The sequence below is a fragment of the Salvelinus sp. IW2-2015 genome, unplaced genomic scaffold (assembly GCF_002910315.2).
Source record: "Salvelinus sp. IW2-2015 unplaced genomic scaffold, ASM291031v2 Un_scaffold862, whole genome shotgun sequence".
Taxonomy (NCBI): Eukaryota; Metazoa; Chordata; class Actinopteri; order Salmoniformes; family Salmonidae; genus Salvelinus; species Salvelinus sp. IW2-2015.
This window is the reverse complement of record NW_019942632.1, coordinates 346459-374130: the sequence shown is the minus strand read 5'-3', so window position 1 is coordinate 374130 and position 27672 is coordinate 346459. Positions and strand designations below refer to the sequence as shown.

Below are 27672 nucleotides of genomic sequence, written 5' to 3'. Positions count from 1 at the left end.
AATATGTTAGCCTCTAAAAACAACGGTATTTGAACAACATGATTTGTTAATATGTAGACTATAGCCTCTAAAAGCAGGACAGGTATGAATCATGAATGTTAATATTCATCGCTCTAAAAACGGTAATTGAAACATGATGTTATATTGTGGGTCTGTATAGCCTCTAAAACATCCGGTTTAAACATGATGTGTAATATATCGCCTCTACCAGTAATTATGAGTTAATATGTCAGGCCTCTAAACACGGTATTGAAATGAATGTTATTCTTGTCAGCTCTAAAACACGGTATTGACATGATGTTAAATATGTCAGCCTCTAAAAACGGTAGTTAAAACATGATGTTTAATAATGTGGTGTAATGGCCTCTAAACACGGTATTAAACATGATGTAATATGGTCAGCCTCTAAAACAGGTATTACGAAATTGATGTTAATTATGTCGCTGTATGCCTCTAAAACACGGTATTAAATCTGATTGTGTAAATATGTGAGCAGCTGTATGCCTTTAAACACGGTCTTAAACATGATGTTAATATGTCAGCCTCTAAAACACGGTATTAAACAGATAGTTAATATGTCAGCTGTTATAGCCTCTCAAACACGGTATTAACCATGATGGTTAATATGTGAGGCTGTATAGCCTCAAAAACACGGGTATTGAAACATGATGTTATTGTCGCTGTATAGCCTCTAAACACGGTATTATTAAACCTGTATGTTAATCCGTGTTGAGTGTCATTGTGTTGAGTGTCATTCCTGAAAAGTACTGCCTAGCAAATTCCAATCGCTAACCAGATGACGATTTATTTATCATAGAAAATGCACGAGACCACAACAAGTAAGAGACATCATTCGCGGCACGCTTCCCAGGAAACATACGTTGGAAGATCTTTGCTTAGAACGTGGTGAAGAGGACCATGTTTTTTCCATAATTACGCGGTGACAGTTTAGAAATACAGCTGGTAATTGGGGTCATGTAGAGGTGCGTTGCGGCCAAGTGCGGTCCCCATGTTTCAGTGCTGCTCGTAAAACACCAACACGAGGGTTTGGGTTAGATATTAACATCATGTTTAATACCGTGTTTTAGAGGCTATACAGCCTCACATATTAACATCATGTTTAATACCGTGTTTTAGAGGCTAAACAGCCGACATATTAACATCGACTCCACTATACAGAGTAGCTTCAGAAAATAATATTGTTTACATATAGCAATACAGTGAACGAGTTTATTAGGAAGTGCATAGGAGATGTTGTACCCACTGTGACGATTAAAACCTACCCCAACCAGAAACTGTGGATAGATGGGAGTATTTGCGCAAAACTGAAAGTGCAAACCACCTCATTTAACCAGGACAAGAAGACTGGGAATATGGAAGAACACAAACAGTGGAGTTATTCCTTCCGCAAGGCAACCAAGCAGGCTAAATGTCAGTATAGGGCCAAAGTTGAGTCCCAGTTCAACGGCTCAGACACGAGACGTATGTGGCAGGGTCTACAGACAATCACGGATTATAAAAGGAAAACCAGCCATGTCGTGGACACCAACGTCTTGCTTCCGGACAGGCTGAACACCTTCTTCGCTCGCTTTGAGGATAATGCAGTGCCAGTGACGTTGCCCACTGTCAGGGACTGTGGGCTCTCCTTCTCCGTGGCCGACGTGAGTAAGACATTTAAGCGTGTTAACCCTCGCAAGGCTGCCAGCCCAGATGGTATCCCTAGCCGCGTCCTCAGAGCATGTGCAGACCAGCTGGCTGGTGTGTTTACAGATATATTCGGGTCTCTCCCTATCCCAGTCTGCTGTCCGCACATGCTTCAAAATGGCCAGCATTGTCCCTGTACCTAAGAAAGCAAAGACAATTGAAATAATTGTCTATCGACCCTTAGCACTCACCTCTGTCATCATGAAGTGCTTTGAGCGACAAGTCAAGGATCATATCACCTCCACCTTACCTGACACCCTAGACCCACTTCAGTTTGCTTACCGCCCCAATAGATCCACAGGTGATGCAATCACCACCACACTGCCCTATCCCATCTGGACAAGAGGAATACCTATGTAAGAATGCTGTTCATCGACTACAGCTCAGCATTTAACACCATAGTACCCTCTAAGCTCATCATCAAGCTCGAGGGGCTGGGCCTGAACCCCACACTGTGGATTTGGGTCCTGGACCTCCTGACGGGCCGCCCCCAAGTGGTGAAGGTAGGAAACAACACCTCCTTGTCGCTGATCCTCAACACTGGGGCCCAACAAGGGTGCATGCTCAGCCCCCTCTTGTACTCCCTGTTCACCCATGACTTCGTGGCCACGCACACCTCCAACTCAATCATGAAGTTTGCAGACGACAAAACAGTAGTAGACCTGATTACCAACAATGATGAGACAGCCTACAGGGAGGAGCTGAGGGATCTGGGAGTGTGGTAGCAGAAAAATAACCTCTCACTCAACGTCAACAAAACTAAGGAGATGATTGTGGACTTCAGGAAACAGCAGAGGGAGCAGCCCCCCTATCCACATCGACGGGACCGCAGTGGAGAAGGTGGGAAGTTCCTCGGCGTACACATCACTGACAAACTGAAATGTTCCACCCACACAGAGAGTGTGGTGAAGAAGGGGCAACAGTGCCTCCTCAACCTCAGGAGACTAAATACATTTGGCTTAACACCTGAAACCCTCACAAACCTTTACAGATGCAAAATCGAGAGCATCCTGTTGGGCTGTATCACCGCCTGGTACGGCAACTGCACTGCCCGTGTCTGCCTATAGATATAGATTAGGAATCACTAGCCACTTTAATAATGTCTCTGTATCTTGCATTTCTCATATGTATAAACTGTACTCTATACTATTCTACGGTGTCTTAGTCACTTTAAATGATTGTAAATATTGCCTCACCTATCTCATATGTACATAGAAGCACAAGCATTTCGCTACACCCGCAATAACATATGCCGATCACATGTATGTGGACCAATACATTTGATTTATTACCATGTTTGAGAGGCTAAACAGCTGGCATTTTAACATCAATTCCACATTACCATGTTTGAGAGGCTATATAGCTGTTTCATCGTAGCACCTCCCCCACAATGTATGATCTGAGAATGAGAGGCAGTCGGTTACCATATTGCATGGGGATTGGGTTCCAGGAGAATATGGAGAGGTGGAGAACTGTTGCTTTTGACCCCATTTAACCTCATCCAAGTCTCCCACATTCTTCTATACATCCCCATCATATACACTGTTGATGTGGACATTGTGTGTTTATCTTTGCCTCACAGGATCTATGTGAACATTCAGCAGCACCGGATATATTCTACTCTGATATAGACTACGCTACCATCGATGCAGCCTGCTGTGATTGAGAGAGAAGAGAAAAGAGAGAGAGAGGAGAGAGAGAGAAGAGAGAAGAAGAGAAGAGCGCCGAGAGACGAGAGAGAGAGAGAGAGAGAGAGAGAGAGAGAGACGAGCAGAGAAGAGAAGAGAGAGACGAGAGAGAACGACGACAGACGAGACGAAGAGAAGACGAGAGCCGAGGACGACGAAGAGATGACGAAGCAGACGAGACGAGAGGGCGGCGAGCTGCAGCACAGAGAGAGAGAAAAGAGAGAGATGAGAGAGGCACAATAATAAAAAAAAGGAGAGAGGGGACGGAGAAAGAGAGCGAGAGAGAGAGAGCGAGAGAGAGGGAGAGAGAGATGATGGAGAGATAGAGGAGGGAGATAGAGATGTGAGGGAGTGAGAGGGGAGGGAGAGAGAAAGGGGAGGAAGAGAGAGAAAGAGGGAGGGAGAGAGGGAGAAACGGAGACACAGAAAGCGATAAATACAGTCCTGAGAGAGCAGAGGAAGCGTGACAGAGATTTCAATGCCCCTTGTCTAATGTGAAATTAGTTTGTTTGATAGGTTATATAATGATCATGTATCTATGTGTTTGGTGTAACAAGATGCTCTGGTCTGATGATACACACCAGAAAAAGGTTATAAACAGTTATTTGACTTATAACCGTAGCGGAACCCGTATATAGAGAACAAAAATATAAATGCAACATGCAACAATTTCTAAAAATGTTACTGATTTTACAGTTCATTTAACAACATCAGTCAATTGAAATGAATTCATTAGGCCCTAATCTATGGATTTCATATGACTGGGAATACAGATATGCTTATCTTAAAAAAATAAAAATGTAGTGGTGTGGATCAGGAAACCAGTCAGTATCTGGTGTGACCATGCCTCATGCAGAGCGACACATCTCCTTTGCATAATGTTGATTGTGGCCTGTGGAATGTTGTGCCACTGTTGTCGTCACAGTATCTTTGTACATTCCAATTGCCCTTTGATAAAATGCAATTGTGTTCAGGGTCCGTAGCTTATGCCTGCCCGTACCATAACCCCACCACCACTATGGGGCACTCTGTTCACAACATTGAAATCAGCAAATCTCTCGCCCACACGATGCCATACACATGATATGCAGTTGTGAGGCCGATTGGAGGCGGCTTATGGTAGAAAATTGGACAGCAACATTTTCTGGCAATAGCTCTGGTGGACATTTCTGCAGTCAGCATGCCAATTGCACCGCTCCTTCAAAACTTGAGACATCTGTGACATTGTGTGTGTGACAAAACTGCACATTTTAGAGTGGCCTTTTATTGACCCCCAGCACAAGGTGCACATGTGTAATGATCATGCTGTTTAATCAGCTTCCTGATCTGCCACACATGTCAGGTGGATGGATTATCTTGGCAAATGTGAAATGCTCACGAACAGGGATGTAAACAAATGTGTGTACAACATTATAGACAAACAAGATTTTTGTACGTATGGAACATATCTGGGATCTTTTATTTCAACTCATGAAACATGAGACCAACACTTTACATGTTGTGTTTATATTTTTGTTCAGTGTAGATCTCTTTTTTGGAAGGTTCTGTACAGAACCATGCTCGTAAGGTTCTAAATGGAACCTGTATGGTTCTATAAAGAACACTTTTTTTATTGTTCTATAAAGAATCATTAAAAAAGGTTCTATATAGCCCCAAAAAGGGTTACAATATGGTTACAACCCTTTATAGGGCTAAACTGAACCCGTTCTATGGTTCTTTACAGAACCATCAGGGAGAATGGTTCTTTACAGAACCATCAGGGAGAATGGTTCTTTACAGAACCATCAGGGAGAATGGTTCTTTTACAGAACCATCAGGGAGAATGGTTCTTTACAAGAACCATCAGGAGAAATGGTTCTTTACAGAACCATCAGGGAGAAATGGTTCTTTACAGAAACCATCACGGGAGAATGGTTCTTTACAGAACCATCAGGGAGAATGGTTCTTTACAGAACCATCAGGGGAGAATGGTTCTTTACAGAACCATCAGCGAGAGATTGTTTCTTTACAGAACCATCAGGGGAGAATGGTTCTTTGTTGATCCTTCTGAATAACCATATATGTTTTTTCTTCTTCTGGTCAACCATATTGCTGATAATGGGCCTCTGTACACATATGTAGATACTCCATTAAAAATCTGCCGTTTTCCAGCTACAATAGTCATTTACAACATTAACAATGTCTACACTGTATTTCTGATCAATTTTATGTTTATTTAAAGACCAAAAATTTGGTTTTCTTTAAAAAACAAGGACATTTCTAAGTGACCCCAAACTTTTGAATGATAATGTCCATGTGTTTGATAGGGTATACAATGATAATGTCTATGTGTTTGATAGGGTATACAATGATAATGTCAATGTGTTTGGTATATAATTGTAATTAATTATAAGGTATATAATTGTAATATCTATGTTTTTGATGGGGTATATAATGATAATGCTTCTATGTGGCTGTAATTGTAAATACTAATTTGTTCTTAACTGACTTGCCTAGTTAAATAAAGGTTAAATACAAAATAATGTGTTTGATAGGGTATATCATGATAATGTATATGTTGTTTGATAGGGTATATAATGATAATGTATATGTGTTTGATAGGGTATATAATGATAATGTATATGTGTTTGATAGGGTATATAATGATAATGTCTCTGCATTCAGAAAGTATTCAAACCCCTTGACTTTTTTTTCAACATTTTGTTAAGTTACATGTTTATTTTTTTAATGGATTAAATAAAACATTTTCCTAATCAATCTACACACAATACCCCATAATGACGAAGTAAAAACAGGTTTTAGACATTTTTGCAGATGTATATAATAAATATATATATATAAAAATGTATATATATATATATATATATATATATATATATATATATACCTTATTTACATAAGTATCCAGACCCTTTGCTATGAGACTCTACACGTTTCTACAACTTCATTGGAGTCTACCTGTAGTAAATTAAATTGATTTGACATGATCTGAAAAGGTACACACCTGTCTTTTTAATGTCCCACAGTTGACAGTGCATGCCTGAGCAAAAATTAAACCATGAGGTGGAACAAATTGTCCGTAGAGCTCCGAGACAGGATTGTGCCGAGGCACATATCTGGGGAAGGGTACCAAACATTGTCTGCATCATTGAAGGTCCCCAAGAACACAGTGGCCTCCATATTTTTTAAATGGAAGAAGTTTGGCACCACTAAAGACTCTTCGTAGAGCTGGCCGCCCGGCCAAACTGAGCAATCAGGTGAGAAGGGCCTTGGTCAGGGAGGTGACCAAAAACCTGATGGTCACTCTGACAGAGCTCCAGAGTTCCTCTGTGTAGATGGGAGAACCTTCCAGAAGTACAACCATCTCTGCAGCACTCAACCAATCAGGCCTTTATGGCAGAGTGGCCAGACGGAAGGCACATGACAGCTCACTTCGAGTTTGCCAAAAGGCCCCTAAAGGACTCTCAAACCATGAGCAACAAGATTCTCTGGTCTGATGAAACCAAGATCGAACTCTTTGGCCGTGAATGCCAAGCGTCAAGTCTGGAGGAAACCTGGCACCATCCCTATTGTGAAGCATAATGGTGGCATTATCACTCTTTGGGGATGTTTTTCAGCGGCAGGGACTGGGAGACTAGTCAGGATTGAGGGAAAGATGAACGAAGCAAAGTACAGAGAGATCCTTAATGAAATCCTGCTCCAGAGCGCTCAGGACCTCAGACTGGGGCAAACGTTTGCCTTCCAACAGGACAACGAACCTAAGATACACAGCCAAGACAACGCAGGAGTGGCTTCAGGACAAGGCTCTGAATGTCCTTGACTGGGCCAGCCACAGCCCGGACTTGGATATCTCTGGAAATAGCTGTGCAACGACATTCCTCATATTATATTCCTCGTATATAATGATAATGTATACATGTTTTATACGGTATATATTGATAACGTATATGTGTTTGATGGGGTATATAATGATAATGTACATATGTTTTATAGGGTATATATTGAAAATGTATATGTGTTTGATGGGGTATATAATGATAATGTGTCTATATGTTTGATAGGGTATATAATAATAATTTGTCTATGTACTGTGTACCAATGAATTTTTTAGCAGCGTGAGATTGTGTTTTCTCAGCGTTCATTTTGTTTTATTGTATTGTTATTTTCTCGTCTGACAAACAAGGTGGGTAATTAACGTGGAAAGCCCTGTTGGGTATTTGCAAGAAATCTGGAGTTGTAAGATATTGGCATAGAGACATTTGGGTTGTTGTCCCTCAACACTCCCGTCTTACAGTTTTCTCCAGCAGAAATATAATCCTGCAGCAACAGGACATGTGACTTATTATGTGGCTTATAATTAATGTGCATTTTCCATAAGTGAAAATTTAAGTCTGAATTTTCATTCAGTGGAAGCTGCTGAGGGGAGGACGGCTTTTAAAAATGGCTGGAAAGGATTAAATGGAATGGCCTCAAACGCATTGAAACCATGTGTTTGAGGTATTTGATACCATTCCACTAACTCCGCTCCAGCCGTTACCACGAGCCAGTCCTCTCTAATTAAGGTGCCATCAACCTGGGATTTCAAAGTGGAAATTACAAAACTTTAGAAGCCCTTTTAAACGTCAAATGTCATTTTTTGGGGGGTGCAGGAAAGTTCTCTTGCAACAGGGTGATCAAATTAATGTCCTACATCTGTAGCTGTGTGCATGGCCACAAAGGTGTTTGAGTGTGCATGTGTGTGTATGCCAAAACAAAGCCAATGCTGAATACAGATCCAGCCATTTCAGCTTCTTTCCTGACTCTGTTGTTGGTATTCTACATTTTTCTCTGGAATTGTCCATTTCGGCAATGACAGATTTTAGAGCAAGCTCGTGAACGTTCACCCTCTCCAAAAGGTTTCCATCCAATTGGCGACAGATTTTCATGTGAATGTTCTAAAATCTGCATAAAACCAACATGAACATTTTCCCACCAGAAAAGGGTTTCCATCAAATATACCAGTTGTGGATAAAAGGCAGTTCGTGATGAAGTAGCGCACGTAAAAATAAAAATAAATGTGCAGTTCAATTCCCATGTGCCAAAGTAAATGTGTTTCCTTTGCGTATTCAGCTCTATTGATGGTTTTTCTCACAACAACAAAAATGGCGTTATATAGTGAGTGTGTCCACTCTGTTATTGGCAGGTGCACTCTGGCTAACAGCTTGCAGATACTGTGCGGGTATAGCCTACAATTATTTTTATTTGTCGATGATCATGTCACCAGAATAAAGGCCATGGATATTTATTGAAAGGAGCGTCAGGCTCATGACCTTTCACCCTGTGAAGTTCATCATCATTTATTCCACTCGGTTTCCCGAGTGGCGCAGCGGTCTAAGGCAATGCTTCTCAGTGCTTTTGAGGCTTCACTACAGACACCCTGGTTCGAAAACCTGGTTACAGTGGCTTCCTCGTTTTCATTTTCTAAGTGATTACTTAATTAAAGTTCAAGTGATAATTTTGGGTTATGCAGATGAATGTGTAAAAGTAAAAATGTATCATAATAAACCAGAGAATAAATCAGAAAAGTTGTATAAATTTAAACTGACAAGGAAATTATACTTTGCTTCAGTCAAAATTAGATATCTATATAATGTTCATCATAAATTAAATGACCCTTCCTCCCGGGTGGCGCAGTGGTCTAAGACACTGCATCACATTGCTAGCTGTGCCACCAGAGACTCTGGGTTCGAGCCCAGGCTCTATCGCAGCTGGCCGCGACCGGGAGGCCCATGGGGCGACGCACAATTGGCCCAGCATCATCCGGGTTAGGGAGGGTTTGGCCGTCAGGGATATCCTTGTCTCATCGCGCACTAGCGACTCCTGTGGCAGGCCAGGCGCAGTGCACGCTGACCAGGTCGCCAGGTGTACGGTGTTTTCCTCCGACACATTGGTGCGGATGGCTTCCGGGTTAAGTGGGCATTGTGTCAAGAAGCAGCGCGGCTTGGTTGGGTCGTGTTTCGGAGGACGCGTGGCTCTCGACCTTCGCCTCTCCCGAGTCCGTACGGGAGTTGCAGCGATGAGACAAGACTGCAACTACTACCAATTGGATACCATGGAATTGGGGAGAAAAAAAAGAAAAAATCCTGTAAACATGTGACGTGATCGACATGACGCAGGATAAATTAGCATGTACTCGGAATAGAATGTCAGTCATTTGAAAGAAGGAAAAGAACACTCGTAATGATAATAAAATACTCTTCCAATTGTTCTTTTGATTATTATTATTATCATCATCAGATTATCATAGTCGCGGTAAAAAGAAAAGTCTGCTTGTGACATTATTCAATGTAAATGCATTGTCATGTACTATTTCTCAAAAATATGTCCATGGAAAACCAGCAAAAAGTCTTATTGATCAATTGTACAAATCCCTGACAGACAATGCAATACGAGATGTTAATTTCAGCATAATGCGTCTACCAGTGAAGGTAAAAAACACAATGGCTTGGGTTTTTGCCCTTTCATGTAGTTCTCCCACATTAAAACCAAGGTGATTGAAAAGTAACTGTGGGAAAAAAAAGTAGCTATTAAACTGTGTCTAATTCAATGGGTCCACAGCATGAATATAATGTGAAGCCTCTCCATATAGACAGCAGATTTAAAGATGAGGTGTAACCCATGAAAGCATTATAATACCGTGTAAGAATGTAGTAGTACCTTTTTCTTGTTAACAGACTCTCTTTTGAAGTTATTAAAAACCAACACATTGTGAATACAGTGAATACAGGAGTCCTTTAATTTAAATAAGGTTTGCATCGTTGCAAGGCAACCCATGTCTGTGGAATGTAATGCTAATGTGTTATTTTCCTAAATGTAAAAAGATGAGTTTTTTTTTTTAAGGTCACCTCATTAATGCAAATGCATAGGAATGTCTTGTATTTACCCAGGTGATTACCATTAAGAGCCATATCTCTTTCCCAAAACGTGTCCTGAATATCCTCCTCTTTTCATCCCGCAGGCCAGGAGCGGATCGGGACGGACTCTAAGTACGAACAAGAGGGGAAGGTTCAGTTTGTGATCGATGCGGTGTACGCCATGGCCCACGCCCTTCACAACATGCAGAGAGACCTGTGTCCCGACGTCTCTGGGATCTGTCCCGATATGGACTTGGCCGGGGGCAAGAAACTGCTCAAGTATATCCGCAGTGTCACATTCAATGGTTAGTAACAATGTGAAGAACACCTATTTTTCCACAGCATGATCAGGTCTCTTTTGCAAAAGTGTTGGTGAAATATTTAGGCGAAGTGTTGGTAAGCTTTTTAGCCGAACTGGTTGTCCAATATTTAGCAGAACTGTTGGTTAAATATTTAGCATCGATATTGGTTGAATAAATCCACTGCTACCAGAGATAGGGCTGCAACATTGTCTTTCATTTGTGAAGTATACAAACACCAATACCAGACACTGTTCACACTGTAGGAAGTGATGTCATAACAGACCATGTTCACACTGTAGGAAGTGATGTCATAACAGACCATGTTCACACTGTAGGGAAGTTGATGTCATACCAGACCATGTTCACACTGTAGGAAAGTGATGTCAGAACAGACAATGTCCACACTGTAGGAAGTGATGTCATAACAGACAATGGTCACACTGTAGGAAGTGATGTCATAACAGACACTGTTCACACTGTAGTAAGTGGTTGTCATAACAGATAATGTTCACACTGTAGGAAGTGATGTCATAACAGACCATGTTCACACTGTAGGAAGTGACGTCATAACAGACCATGTTCACACTGTAGGAAGTGATGTCATAACAGACCATGTTCACACTGTAGGAAGTGATGTCAGAACAGACAATGTTCACACTGTAGGAAGTATGTCATAATAGACAATGTTCACACTGTAGAAAGTGATGTCATACCAGACCATGTTCACACTGTAGGAAGTGATGTCATAATAGACAATGTTCACACTGTAGGAAGTGATGTCATAACAGACAATGTTCACACTGTAGGAAGTGATGTCATAACAGACATTATTTACAAGGAGGAAGTATATAAGGGCTATTTTGTACACAGTAGGAAGTAAAGGAGAAGCCTAATTGACAGGCAACACAGTTCTGGTTTGTTTGTGGACTTATCCAGGCAGCAGCTAAGGTGATAGCGTAAGACATGATAATGGTGTTTGCTGCTCATAGCTCTCCCCTCATCCTGGAGAATGCAACATCCAAAGCATCCTGTTTACACAGGTTATCTTATTGACTGTGTGGAAGAGACAAGACCACAGAGGGAAGGATGTGTGGCTGTTCCACATAAGGGCTTTGATCAAAAGACGAGCACTATTTAGGGAGTAGTATGCCATTTCAGACACAGACAAAGACTCTGAGGCACAATATGAGGAGAACAGCATTTTAGGAATTGATTGGATTTAGTGGAGGTAGAGAAAAGACCATGTTTATAATTTGAGAAAAACGATGTCCTCTATTACACAGACGTCAACACACAGGTCTGCTGGTACCAACGTACCCCCTGGCACTGCCTGAAATAGTATGAATATCGCTACTGAAAAAACACTTTAAAACACCTTGTATGAGGGCGTAGCACGAGGAATTAAACACTAACACCTTGTATGAGGGTGTAGCACGAGGAATTAAACACTAACACCTTGTATGAGGGTGTAGCACGATGAATACAACACTTTAAAACACCTTGTATGAGGGCGTAGCACGAGGAATTAAACACTAACACCTTGTATGAGGGTGTAGCATGAGGAATAAAAGTGAAGGACACAGAGACCTCAAAACATATTGTAGCTAAATTTCTCTTCCAATGATCCTATTTTCATAACCTGCCAATATTTTCCTCTGGGAAGAAACGGCTACGCAATTAGCAAACTCTGCAATGTGCTAATTGGCTTTGTAGGTATATTATTAAGCTCCCTACACTTCATCTGTTATCTCTCACATATTTTTTCATATAATGCAGCGAGATACAGTACCAGTCAAAAGTTTTAGAACAGCTACTCATTCAATGGTTATTCTTTAGTTTTACTCTTTTATACATTGTAGAATAATAGTGAAGACATAAACACTATGAAATAACACATATGGAATCATGTAGTAACCAGAAAAGTGTTAAACAAATCAAAATATATTTTATATTTGAGATTCTTCAAAGCAGTCACCCTTTTCCTTGATGACAGCTTTGCACACTCTTGGCATTCTCTCAACCAGTTTCATGAGGTAGTCACCTGGAATGCATTTCAATTAATAGGTGTGCCTTGTTAAAAGTTAATTTCTGGAATTTATTTCACAAGGCGCACGGATCCCTTTAGCGGGATAATTGTCATCTGCTGAATTAGAGCGCAATTTATTTTTTTTAATGCAAAAAATATTTATATTCATGAATTCACAAGTGCAATATAGCAAAACACAGCTTAGCTTGTTGTTAATCCACCTGTCGTGTCAGATTTTGAAAATATGCTTTACAGCGAAAGCAATCCAAGCTTTTGTGTGAGTTTATCGATCACTAGACAAAACATTAAGAACACCTAGCAGCAATGTAGATTGGTCACGAAAGTCAGAAAAGCAATAAAATGAATCGCTTACCTTTGATGATCTTCGGATGTTTGCACTCACGAGACTCCCAGTTACACAATAAATGTTCCTTTTGTTCGATAAAGATGATTTTTATATCCAAAAACCTCCATTTGGTTTACGTGTTATGTTCAGTAATCCACAGGCTCGTGCCGGTCATGAAAGGCAGACGAAAATTCCAAATAGTATCCGTAAAGTTCGTAGAAACATGTCAAACGTTTTTATAATCAATCTTCCGGTTGTTTTTAACATAAATAATCGATAAAATTTCAACCGGAGGGTAAAGTATTCAATACAAGACAGAAATAAAATGTCGAGCTACCACTTTTGCGCGCAAGAACTAATCAAGGACACTGACGCGATTTGATAAATCTCGCTAATTTTTCAGAATAAAAGCTTGAAACTATGTCTAAAGACTGTTCACAACCTGTGTAAGCCATTGGAAAAGGAATCTGGTTGATATCCCTTTAAATGGAGGATAGGCAGGCAATGGAACAGGGATTTTTCTAAATAAGAGGCACTTCCGGGTTGGATTTCCTCAGGTTTTCGCCTGCAAAATCAGTTCTGTTATACCCACAGACAATATTTTGACAGTTTTGGAAACTTTAGAGTGTTTCCTATCCTAATCTGTCAATTATTTGCATATTCTAGAATCTTGGCCTGAGAAATAGTCTGTTTACATTGGGAACGTTATTTTTCCAAACATAAAAATTCTGCCTCCTAGTGTTAAGAAGTTAATGTGTCTGAGCCAGTCAGTTAAATTGATTATATATTTTTTTAAAGAATATGGCACTACAATAAACCTGCCAAGAGAGGGTCATCCTTCAAAACTTAAGGACCAGGCAAGGAGGGCATTAATCAGAGAGGTAACAAAAAGAGACCAAAGATAACCCTGAAGGAGCTTCAAAGCTCCATAGCGGAGATTGGAGTATCTGTCCATAGGACCAGTTTAAGCCGTACACTCCACAGAGCTGGGCTTTACGGAAGAGTGTCCAGAAAAAAGCCCTTGCTTAAAGAGAAAAATAAGCAAACACATTTGGTGTTCGCCAAAAGGCATGTGGGAGACTCCCAAAACATATGGAAGAAGGAACTCTGGTCAGATGAGACACAAATGTAGCGTTTTGGCCATCAAGGAAAATGCTATGTCTGGCGCAAACCCAACACCTTTCATCACCCCGAGAACAGCATCCCCAGCATGGTGGTGGCAGCATTATGCTGTGGGGATGTTTTTCATAGACAGGGACTGGGAAACTGGTCAGAATTGAAGGAATGATGGATGGCGCAAAATACAGGGAAATTCTTGAAGGAAACCTGTTTCAGTCTTCCAGAGATTTGAGACTGGGACGGAGGTTCACCTTCCAGTAGGACAATAACCCTAAGCATACTGCTAAAGCAACACTCGAGTGGTTTAAGGGGAAACATTTAAATGTCTTGGAATGGCCTAGTCAAAGCCCAGACCTCAATCCAATTGAGAATCCGTGGTAAGACTTAAACATTGCTGTACACCAGCGGAACCCATCCAACTTGAAGGAGCTGGAGCAGTTTTGCCTTGAAGAATGGGCAAAAATCCCAGTGGAGATATAGCCCAAGTGTCAGTTATGAAGGGAAGACCCCGATGCAGACCACGTTGAATAAACAATGGTTTAATGTTCCAACAAAGGCAAGCAGTAGACATGTCAAGGCAGGCGCTGAGACACAAAACGCTGACTCAAACAAACAAGACGAACTGGCAACAGACAGACAGAGAACACAGGTATAAATACACAGGGGATAATGGGGAAGATGGGCGACACCTGGAGGGGGGTGGAGACAAGCACAAGGACAGGTGAAACAGATCAGGGTGTGACACCAAGAGACTTGCAAGTTTTCATTTTTTTTTGGTCTCATTTCTTGTTTGTTTCACAATAAAAAAATATGTTGCATCTTCAAAGTGGTAGGCATGTTGTGTAAATCAAATACAACAACCCCCCCCCCCCCCCCCCCCCCCCCCCCCCCGCAAAAAAAACAAAACAATTTTTATACCAGGCTTTAATGCAACAAACTAGACAAATGCCAAGGAGGGTGAATACTTTCGCAAGCCACTGAACAGAATCTGTATCGGCTGTGAATAACAATTAAATATTAAAGACAGGTGTGACATTTGCACATTGTAATATTATCACTGCTTATGATGGTTTATTCTACATTAAACTCTTACAGTTGGAAGATATGAAGACGCTGTTTACAATGTCTACATGATATCAGCAAATACATTCTTCTCAATTTACTCTGAGGCTACTCAGAGTCCATCTCACTCTGTCATATCCAGGATGGAGTGTCAAGCACTCCTGCCACATGACTGCACATGTCCATAATCTGTAATACATTACATAGATGGAAGGGACTTCATCCCCCACCGGAGACTTGAAGACAGACCCTCACCCAGCTGTGCATATCAGTGTGTTAGACAGACAGAGAGCTGTACAGGTCAGTGTGTCAGACAGACAAGAGCTGTATAGGTCAGTGTGTCAGACAGACAGAGAGCTGTACAGGTCAGTGTGTTAGACAGACAGAGAGCTGTACAGGTCAGTGTGTTAGACAGACAGAGAGCTGTACAGGTCAGTGTGGTCAGACAGACAGAGAGCTGTACAGGTCAGTGTGGTCAGACAGACAGAGAGCTGTACAGGTCAGTGTGGTCAGACAGACAGAGAGCTGTACAGGTCAGTGTGTCAGACAGACAGAGAGCTGTACAGGTCAGTGTGTTAGACAGACAGAGCTGTACAGGTCAGTGTGGTCAGACAGAGAGCTGTACAGGTCAGTGTGGTAGACAGAGAGAGAGCTGTACAGGTCAGTGTGTTAGACAGACAGAGAGCTGTACAGGTCAGTGTGTTAGACAGACAGAGAGCTGTACAGGTCAGTGTGTTAGACCGACAGAGAGCTGTACAGGTCAGTGTGGTAGACAGAGAGAGAGCTGTACAGGTCAGTGTGTTAGACAGACGAGAGCTGTACGGGTCAGTGTGTTAGACAGACAGAGAGCTGTACAGGTCAGTGTGGTGACAGACAGAGAGCTGTACAGGTCAGTGTGTTAGACAGACGAGAAGCTGTACAGGTCAGTGTGTTAGACAGACAGAGAGCTGTACAGGTCAGTGTGTTAGTCAGACAGAGAGCTGTACAGGTCAATGTGGTCAGACAGACAGAGAGCTGTACAGGTCAGTGTGTCAGACAGACAGAGAGCTGTACAGGTCAGTGTGTTAGTCAGACAGAGAGCTGTACAGGTCAGTGTGGTCAGACAGACAGAGAGCTGTACAGGTCAGTGTGTTAGACAGACAGAGAGCTGTACAGGTCAGTGTGTTAGACAGACAGAGAGCTGTACAGGTCAGTGTGTCAGACAGACAGAGAGCTGTACAGGTCAGTGTGTCAGACAGACAGAGAGCTGTACAGGTCAGTGTGTATACAGACAGAGAGCTGTACAGGTCAGTGTGTTAGACAGACAGAGAGCTGTACAGGTCAGTGTGTTCAGACAGACAGAGAGCTGTACAGGTCAGTGTGTTAGACAGACAGAGAGCTGTACAGGTCAGTTGTTAGACAGACAGAGAGCTGTTACAGGTCAGTGTGTTAGACAGACAGAGAGCTGTACAGGTCAGTGTGTCAGACAGACAGAGAGCTGTACAGGTCAGCGTGTCAGACAGACAAGAGCTGTACAGGTCAGTGTGTCAGACAGACAGAGAGCTGTACAGGTCAGTGTGTTAGACAGAGAGCTGTACAGGTCAGTGTGTTAGACAGACAGAGAGCTGTACAGGTCAGTGTGTTAGACAGACAGACAGCTGTACAGGTCAGTGTGTTAGACAGACAGAGAGCTGTACAGGTCAGTGTGGTCAGACAGACAGAGAGCTGTACAGGTCAGTGTGTTAGACAGACAGAGAGCTGTACAGGTCAGTGTGTCAGACAGACAGAGAGCTGTACAGGTCAGTGTGGTAGACAGACAGAGAGCTGTACAGGTCAGTGTGGTCAGACAGACAGAGAGCTGTACAGGTCAGTGTGTTAGACAGACAGAGAGCTGTACAGGTCAGTGTGTTAGACACGACAGAGAGCTGTACAGGTCAGTGTGGTAGACAGACAGAGAGCTGTACAGGTCAGTGTGTCAGACAGACAGAGAGCTGTACAGGTCAGTGTGGTAGAACAGACAGAGGCTGTACAGGTCAGTGTGGTCAGACAGACAGAGAGCTGTACAGGTCAGTGTGGTCAGACAGAGAGAGAGCTGTACAGGTCAGTGTGTCAGACAGACAGGGAGCTGTACAGGTCAGTGTGGTCAGACAGACAGAGAGCTGTACAGGTCAGTGGGTCAGACAGACAGAGAGCTGTACAGGTCAGTGTGTCAGACAGACAGAGAGCTGTACAGGTCAGTGTGGTCAGACAGACAGAGAGCTGTGTACAGGTCAGTGTGTCAGACAGACAGAGAGCTGTACAGGTCAGTGTGTTAGACAGACAGAGAGCTGTACAGGTCAGTGTGTTAGACAGACAGAGAGCTGTACAGGTCAGTGTGTTAGACAGACAGAGAGCTGTACAGGTCAGTGTGTTAGACAGACAGAGAGCTGTACAGGTCAGTGTGGTCAGACAGACAGAGAGCTGTACAGGTCAGTGTGTTAGACAGACAGAGAGCTGTACAGGCAGTGTGTTAGACAGACAGAGAGCTGTACAGGTTAGTGTGTTAGACAGACAGAGAGCTGTACAGGTCAGTGTGTTAGACAGACAGAGAGCTGTACAGGTCAGTGTGGTCAGACAGACAGAGAGCTGTACAGGTCAGTGTGTTAGACAGACAGAGAGCTGTACAGGTCAGTGTGGTTAGACAGACAGAGAGCTGTACAGGTCAGTGTGTCAGACAGACAGAGAGCTGTACAGGTCAGTGTGTTAGACAGAAAGAGAGCGTACAGGTCAGTGTGTCAGACAGACAGAGAGCTGTACAGGTCAGTGTGTCAGACAGACAGAGAGCTGTACAGGTCAGTGTGTCCGACACAAAGAGCTGTACAGGTCAGTGTGTAGACAGACAGAGAGCTGTACAGGTCAGTGTGTTAGACAGACAGAGAGCTGTACAGGTCAGTGTGTTAGACAGACAGAGAGCTGTACGGGCAGTGTGGTCAGACAGACAGAGAGCTGTACAGGTCAGTGTGTCAGACAGACGAGGAGCTGTACAGGTCAGTGTGTTAGACAGACAGAGAGGCTGTACAGGTCAGTTGTGTTAGACAGACAGAGAGCTGTACGGGTCAGGTGTGTAGACAGACAGAAGAGCTGTACAGGTCAGTGTGGTAGACAGACAGAGAGCTGTACAGGTCAGTGTGTTAGACAGACAGAGAGCTGTACAGGTCAGTGTGTTAGACAGAGAGAACCTTAGATTTGTGCAAATAGACCATATACACAGAAATGTCCTTCTAGTTCAGGTCAGACAGCTGAAGCTGTACTCTACACACATCTGATGTAGATGTGCTAGCTAAACTGTAGACATACTGTCTTCTGAAGAACATAAATATGATATTCAGAAAATATTCAGTCTTTGTAACACAAATATATCCATCAATTTTTATGCATAAATATCACCCCCCCACCATGACATGCTATCCTCTCACCATTACAATAACAGGGGAGGTAATTATGTATTTTTAAATGTGGGGGTATATGATATTTTGCCTCTAACTTTCTCACTCATTGTTCATGATTCCTTCAGGATTATCCCTTATCATGGTATCATCCACCTGTAATGTAGAAGGGTTTAGAAACATATTATATTCTTATTTACAATGTACATTTCTCCAAAATGACACAATACATTATTTACCCATTCACTTCTACTGGGCATAAAATTAATCTGAAACACAACCAAAAGAAAATCCTCTAAAAAAGTTGGAACGATGTACAAAAAGTGTGGTAATTTCTAAACGGTTCAGGCGATGTGGATATAAATACCTTCAAATGAAAGTTGACATTCTACACTTTAACCTCGTAGTCATTGTATAATTTGAAATCCAAAGTACTGGAATCAAAACAACAAAAAGAAAAATGTGTCACTGTCCCAATATTCTTTGGAGCTCTCTGTAGTTATTACAAATAGGTCTCCATCAGTCTCTCTCTGTTGCGATGGCCGATCTACTTCCTGCAGTTATTGATCAATAGTTACTTTTCTTTATCGAGAACAGGAAGCTAGTTGTACTGTACATGTCAGGACTACTGATGAAAACATACAAACCTCTCCTTCAAGCTGTGCTGATGAACTTTCTGCAACTTGTTCAAAGGGTTTAAAACATCTCCAGTGTAAAGAGATTAAAAGAGACAACAACAAAAAAAGAATTGTGCTTAATAATCGTAAAAATAAAAAAAATTATAAGCCTATTTTACCAAATCAAATGTTTTTCTGTTATGGAGGTTTTGTTATTGTTGAGAATGTATAGCCCCTTGACCATGCAGCCTACAATACTATGATGGTTATCAGATGTCATCACTGATATTCTCCTCTGAGAGGCCGTTAGGGCATCACTACAGTGAAGAGACATAAGTCAGTTATCCTCCTCTCTAACTCCTTCACCCCAGATACAGATACTTCCTCCTCTATAACTCCTTCACCCCAGAGACAGATACAGAGGGAGTCGAGGCATCAGTCAGCATGTGAGAGAGGAGATAATGAAGCATGAAGCGACTAGCTAGCAACGGGCAACAGGCTTCGATCCGCCGCCCACACAGCAACGCAGGCACGGCAGGCACGGCAGGCACGGCAGGGACTCTGCAGTCACACTCTTTTGAACTGTCTTGGTATCTTCCCATAATCACCCCTGTCACTGTTGCCATAAAATCTCTTCCCTTAAAAATATATCTTGACAAACTAATCTTGATATGACTTTAAGAGATACTTTCAAGCATACAGGGGTATCATGGAATAACCAAGGAGTATATTAAGCGGTTTTAAATGCTGTAGTTACTGTCGTGTGATTAACAGAGTTTCTATAGAAGTACAATCTCTGTAGGAGGATTCCATATTCTATTACTGGGTGCAGTTTACAAAGCTAATTCTAGAGCTGAGTATGTTATGTACTCTAGGCTATATTTAGTTCCCTGTATGTTATGTGTGATGATTGTGAGGCGCTATTCAAATTAGACAGTCACAAGACGAGACTTCAAATAGGCCTATGGCACGTCAAGGGAACTGTAGCCTACTGTTTAGATGGGTTAAAATGGAAACTGAAATCTGGATGATGACTGTAGGTCTATAACCTCTCACATAGCGTTAATAATATTAACTCCTGCAGAATTAAGCATTTCTAGCAGTAAAATTATACACTAAATGTAGGCAACATTTTTAATTAATTAATTTATTTCTACATCTCGAGAAGATAGTATTTCAACCAGAAACATACTGTATCTAAAATCAGGCAACAAAATATTCCTGCACCCCCTGTCAAAAACATCAGTCTAACGTCTTTGACTGTAGCCTATGAGTACATGTTCTATATTTGCGGGTTGAGGCTTCAGATTTTCACTTTATCACATATAGTCGGGCGGGTGCGGGTCAACAAACAGCTGACCCGCAAGCTTCTAACAGGCACCTTTCAAACAGTTACAGAGTGCATTGGCTGTGATAGGAGAAAACTGAGGATGAGGATGGAGGATGAGGATGGATCAACAACATGGTAGTTAAAATGACAGAGTGAAAAGAAGGAAGCCTGTACAGATTAAACATATTACAAAACATGCATCCTGTCTGCATTAAGGCACTAAAGTAAAACTACAAAAATAAATGCACTTTTTGTACTAAATACAAAGTGTTTTGTTTTAGTGAAAATCGAACATGACACATCACTAAGTACCACTCTTCATATTTTAAAGCATAGTGGTGGCTACATCATGTTATGGGTGTGCTTGTCATCATTTTTTAGGATAAAAATAAACAGAATAGAGCTAAGCACAGGTAAAATCCTAGAGGAAAACCTGGTCCAGTCTGCTTTCCACCAGACACTGGGAGACAGGACAATAACCTTAAACAGAAGGCCAAATCTACACTGGAGTTGCATACCAAGAAGACATCTAATGTTCCTGAGTGGCCGAGTTACAGTTTTGACTTAAATTGGCTTGAAAATCTATGGCAAGACTTTAAAATGGCTGTCTACCAATGATCAACAACCAACTTGACAGAGTTTGAAAACATTTTTAAGGAATAATGGGCAAATATTGTACAACCAAGATTTACCTAGAAAGAATCACAGCTGTAATTGCTGCCAAAGGTGATTCTAACATGTATTGACTCAGGGCGTTGAATACCTATCTAATCAACATATATTAGTGTTTTATTTTCAATAACTGTTTCTTCCACTGAGACATTACAGACTCTTTGTGTAGATCGGTGACAAAAAAAAACAAAAAACAACTCAATCCATTTTAATCCCACTTTGTAACACAACAAAATGTGTGGGAAAAAATCAAATGTTTTGAATAGTTTCTGAAGGTCCCGTATGCCTGCACCAGTCAGACATGTTTATGTGTATCTGATGGGGATTGGTACCCTCGTCTCATGGCTAGCTTTTCCAGGGCACGGCTTGCTAAGATGGCGGTCGTGTGTGTTTGCGAGACAGAGGTCCGGTCTCGGTGTGAGCTGGCGAGGGAGAAAGATGGACTGTTAAGCCAGCACCATGACGCCTGTCAGCCCAGCAACTCTAACCAAGTGATGATATCTTCATGTTAGGGGAAACTCAGCCTTTTGCAAGTGCAGGGATGTAACATAGTTGTGCCGTTGCTCCCGTTACAGGAAGTGCGGGGACGTCAGTGAATTTCAACAGGAACGGTGATGCTCCGGGACGTTACGACCTGTTCCAGTATCAGATCAACAACAACAGTTCCCCGGGATACAAGCACATTGGACAATGGACAGAGACATTACAGCTCAACGTGAGTATGATGGTGTGTATATACAAGTGGAGGGATTAGAACCAAGGTCTCCCGCGTAGTAACCCGTCGTCTTAAAACCATTACACCAAGAGGGCATCCTAGTGGTCTGAGTGTGTCTTCGACAGGGACACTCTGTTACGTTATCGTGCGCATGTTGAGTTTGTCTACCTCTACTCTCTCCAAGTATTATCTCCTAGTATTATCTCCTAGTACTCTCTCCTAGTATTATCTCCTAGTACTCTCTCCTAGTATTATCTCCTAGTATTATCTCCTAGTATTCTCTCCTAGTACTCTCTCCTAGTATTATCTCCTAGTATTATCTCCTAGTACTCTCTCTTAGTACTCTCTCCTAGTTTATTCTCTCGCTAGTATCTCTCCTAGGTCTCTCCCAGTATTTTACTCTCCTAGTATTCTCTCCTAGTACTCTCTCCTAGTATTTCTCTCTAGTATTTCTTCTCCTAGTACTCTATCTCCTAGTATTCTCTTCCTAGTATTCTCTCCTAGTATTCTCTCCTAGTACTCTCTCCTAGTATTCTCTTCCCTAGTATTTCTCTCCTAGTATTCTCTCCCCAGTATTCTCTCCTAGTATTCTCTCCTAGTACTCTCTCCTAGTTCAGTCTTCTTCTTTCTTCTTCTGTGGATTTAATATGGCGGTTGGCAACCAACTTTAATGTGTATTACTGCAAACGACTAGACTGTGGTTCTCGTTCATCTTTCATTCACCCACATGTGTATATGCTCCTAAAAACCAGCGAGGAGATGGGAGAGGCAGGACTTGCAGTGCATCAGGCACTAAAACAGAGCTGTACGCTCCATTTTAGCGCCTGGCTATGCAGATGCTCATTGACTGCGTGAGCAGTTTGGATGAAATGATTAATGCTTGCGCACCCAATGCTGTCGGTGTGGTCAGCATGTAAAAGGAATTATACAACGGCTGGGTCTAATCCTGAATGCTGATTGGTTAAAACCACATTCCATCCGGTTGTCTATTCCATAAATTACCACCGGCTAAATCTATGACTTTAAAATGCCTATTTGCTCTGTTACATCTGACTGCGCAATCCACAGTCTCATCAGCCCAGCCAGGCAATTTATAAACTTGATCTCCACTATAAAAAACATCTAGACATTATTTCACATTTCTTTTAGACTAACATTTAGTTTTTAACAGCTGAGATTTGTGTAAACCTTGCTGTCTGTCTCTCCGACATTTGCAAAATTGTTTCCAATTTCAAATTGGATCTGTAGTAATGAACGTGTCGGGAGTCGAGACGAGACAGACAGGCAGCGCTTCTCAGCCAGTCGAAATCATGAATCAGCTGGCCATTTAATAGGAAATAGGGTGCCATTTATAGGAATAGGGTGCCATTTAATAGGAAATAGGGTGCCATTTATAGGAAATAGGGTGCAATTTAAACATAATAGGGGTTCCATTTATAGGGAATAGGGTGTCATTTATAGTGAATATGGTGCCATTTATAAGGAATAGGGTGCCATTTATAAGGAATAGGGTGCCATTTATAAGGTATAGGGTGTCATTTATAAGGAATAGGGTGACATTTATAAGGAATAGGGTGTCATTTATAAGGAATAGGGTGCCATTTGATACGCAGTCACGTTTCAGACTTGTTTTTGGGCTGGCGACACGTGGAGCTGTGGAAACACATGCAAATAGATCAATGTAGATTATAGATGGCATGTTTGTTATTTTGTTCTCGTTAATGTAAAGAGGAAGAGATTGATTATGTTATTAACCACTGGACTTGTATGGGTCCCTTGGTATAATGCCCAGGAGGGGGTGCAACTTGACATGATGGTAAAGAGCCAAGGGCCACACCCTCTCATGCAATGTCATGCCAATTGGCCACATGGTGGCGCTATAACAAACGATTGAAAATGCAACTTTGAAAGGTCACGCCCGTGTGACCTAGAGGGTGAAAATCTAGTACATACGTCCCTCTCCTTACAAGGAACAAATCTGCCTCAAGGACCCTTCAGGTCCGCTATTTAGAATTTGGTGAAAAACATTTAAAACGCTACTCCTCTGGCACCTAATGACCGATCGACGTATGGACCAAGCTCTCACAAATTACGTTTTTTTCCCCAGGATAGGATATCAAACAATGTGACTCATAAACATTCACGTGGGTGGGGTCTGGCACAGAAATGCATATAACACCGACACAGATATTTGTTTTGGTAAACAAAACTAGGTACACATGTTCCAAAAAAAACTGTCAAGACTTATCTAATGAGCAGACCTTCTGTGATGCTTTAACCAGCACATGTTTACATCTCTTGACCTGTTTGACTCAGAGCGATGAAATGTGGAACACATGCTCAGGGATATAATTTATTTTAAATTTGTTGATCTTTTATAAACAAATTTGGGGCCGATTGGTCCAGCGGTTCCGGAGAAGAATGTGTTTTATTAAAGTAGTCAACATTTTCAAAATACTTGAAAAGCGTTTTGCGTGATCTGCTTCATTTTTAATTCTGATATTTGGCAAGTGTGGTAAGGAGTAAAGAAGTAGGCAATGTTTTCACTTTTTCTCCCCCGATGATAGCAAAGTGCGCCCACAGCTTGAACCCCGGCATAGCTGCTTGTAGCTATTTTATAACTTGTAACGTTCCCCCTACCAACACATGTATTATAGCCCTAACAGTAGGGCCTTTGCTTTTCGATCCCCTAATCGATTTGGCATGCTTTATGGAATACCATGTAAACAGTTCATTTTGTCATCCTTGCCAGGAACTCAGGGTGACTCTGTGTATCTGCGTCCCAACTGGTACCCTATTCCTTATGCAGTGCACTAAATAGACAATATGGGTGTCGTTTGGGACAGAGACTATGTCCCTGGCATGATTTCATCTCTCCCCGGTCTCCCCGGACACTAAGGCTGAGTCACGGATGACTCCAGCTCCAGACTCCAAGGACTGCCCCTTAGCTCCCCGTGAAAATGTCATCTCTGCATCATTATGCCCAGTGTGGGGAATAGGCTGTAGGGCTCAATGACTGAGCCACTCGGACAAGGGGTGTTTGGGATTATGCGACTGGCAAAGACACAAAGTCAAATGAAGTCCCCTTAGTTTATCATTTTGAGCTACTAGATGTCAAGGTAGGGTTTTACTGCAGTTTACTGCAGGTTTTACTGCAGACAGACAGACGTACAGACAGACAGACAGACAGACAGACAGACAGACAGACAGACAGACAGACAGACAAGACAAGACAGACGACAGCGACAGACAGACGACAGACAGACAGACAGACAGACACAGACAGACCAGACAGACAAGACAAGACAGACAGACAGACAGACAGAGAGAGACAGACAGACAGACAGAGAGACAGAGAGAATTGAAAGTTAGGCTACACGGTGTCACAAATTATTGTATATTGAGACAAATTACAGACATTAGCTTACAAGTATCAAAATGGATTGAACATCTAAGGTATTTAAATATGTTTGATTTTAATGCAGTCATCTAGGTTTTAATTTAAAACATATTTCAATTGTATTAATTGCAAACACATTGGTCACTTTTTTATTTGTAGTCAACTTTGTTGTGAATTCACAGAGGTCACAGAGAGAAGGATTAAATCATGTGATTTTATGTTTAACGGAGATCTAATGTGTATGAAGTGACGCGGGAGGGCATTAAAAAATAAATAAATAATCTAACGATCCACTTAGCTGTTCTACGAGTGGTCTGAGGGAGGTGTTAGATTACGTGTGCTTTCAAGTGCAACGTTAATAACAGATGGTTTTGGGAAAACAGCTCAGAGATTTTAACGAAAGGTTGTAACGATGAACTTAGCTTTAAGATGCTTTTGGGAACCCGGTCCCAGTCTCACTGGGTTCCGATCAAAAGTTGCATAGGGAGTACAGTGCCATTTCGTACACCAACTCAGCGATATTGGGTATAGGTAGAGATGGAAGGAGAGAGAGGCAGCGACTAACAGTAATGCGTTTAATTTCTTCATGTTTCATGCAGATCCAACCATTTAATAATTCATGGATGTTACACAATCTTCATTTGCCTGTGCTTAAATTAGCATTTTCTTAAAAAAACCTTTTGGGGCTTTTAAAAGCTGCCTAATGTCTCTCTGGTTTAAATGTACCTCAACTCTGACACTCTGTAGTTTTCAACAAGGAGGGAATTTAACCCCAGTGCGAAGATCTCTGATACTGTCACACTCTTCAGATCTGGAGAACTGTTTCATGTTTTGAGTGATATGAGCATCTCTGTCATCTCTATTAGCAGCAATGATCTTTGACCTTGATCTCGTCAACTGGGATTCCTACGGAATCTTCAGGCTCAGCTTGACAATGGCACTCTAGTCCCTATGTACTGCACTACTTCTGACCAGGGCCCATAGAGATACTGCACTACTTCTGACCAGGGCCCATAGAGATACTGCACTACTTCTGACCAGGGCCCATAGGGATACTGCACTACTTCTGACCAGGGCCCATAGGGATACTGCACTACTTCTGACCAGGGCCCATAGGGTATGATACTGCACTACTTCTGACCAGGGCCCATAGGATACTGCACTACTTCTGACCAGGGCCCATAGGATACTGCACTACTTCTGACCAGGCCCATAGAGATACTGCACTACTTCTGACCAGGGCCCATAGATGATACTGCACTACTTCTGACCAGGGCCCATAGGGATACTGCACTACTTCTGACCAGGGCCCATAGAGATACTGCACTACCTCTGACCAGGGCCCATAGGGATACTGCACTACTTCTGACCAGGGCCCAGGATACTGCACTACTTCTGACCAGGGCCCAAGGGATACTGCACTACTTTTCGACCAGGGCCCATAGGGATACTGCACTACTTCTGACCAGGACCCAATAGGTGATACTGCACTACTTCTGACCACCAGGGCCCATAGAGATACTGCACTACTTCTGACCAGGCCCATAGGGATACTGCACTACTTCTGACCAGGGCCCATAGAGATACTGCACTACTTCTGACCAGGGCCCTTAGAACTCTGTTTAAAAGTGTTTCACTATGTTTGGAGTATAGGTTGCTAATTGAGAAACAGACTCAAATGCATTTTAACGGAAAAACTGTAATTTGTATACAGTGATCCTGTATATTATCAACAGTAAAATACTATGAAAAGTGTCCCGTGTGGGTCCCGTGTGGGCTCAGTTGGTAGAGCATGGCGCTTGCAACCCAGGGTTGTGGGTTCATTCCCCACGGGGGACCAGGATGAATATGTATGAACTTTCCAATTTGTAAGGCGCTCTGGATAAGAGCGTCTGCTAAATGACTTAAATGAAATGTAAATGTAAAAGTTTTTTAATTCACATTACGGTAAATGATGGTGCATTGTGGGAACATTTTGTGAGTAGTGAAATAATGCTGTATTTCTAATGGAGTGCTAGGCCACCTCCCGAACTAACATATGTTAAGGCATGCCTTTATAAGAGGTTATATGTGTTGCACCTGGCTAGTGAAAGCATCATCAAAACAATGTGTAGGGGACAGATTGGATTAACCTTTAATGGAGTATTTTGCCATGTCCTTCTGGTCTGTTTGGCCCTGTAGTCGCTGCCAGTTTGGAAGCTTTTGTTAAGGCCTGTAGAACTGTATGTGTTATAAAAGCCAACCTGCTGTTACCAATCCCAGTAATAACAGTCAACACAGGTAAACACAAACCCCAATCCCCTCAATGAATTCCATCCATCCATTCACCATCCATCCGCTCGTCCGTTCGTCCGTTCGTCCTTCCTTCCTTCCTTCCTTCCTTCCCTTCCTTCC

General features: G+C 42.2%; 1 pseudogene; it reads left to right on the top strand.

Annotated features, from left to right (window-relative positions):
- The window catches only part of LOC112069034 (metabotropic glutamate receptor 7-like), a 207958-nt pseudogene that overhangs the window by 53392 nt on the left and 126894 nt on the right, over nucleotides 1–27672 (top strand).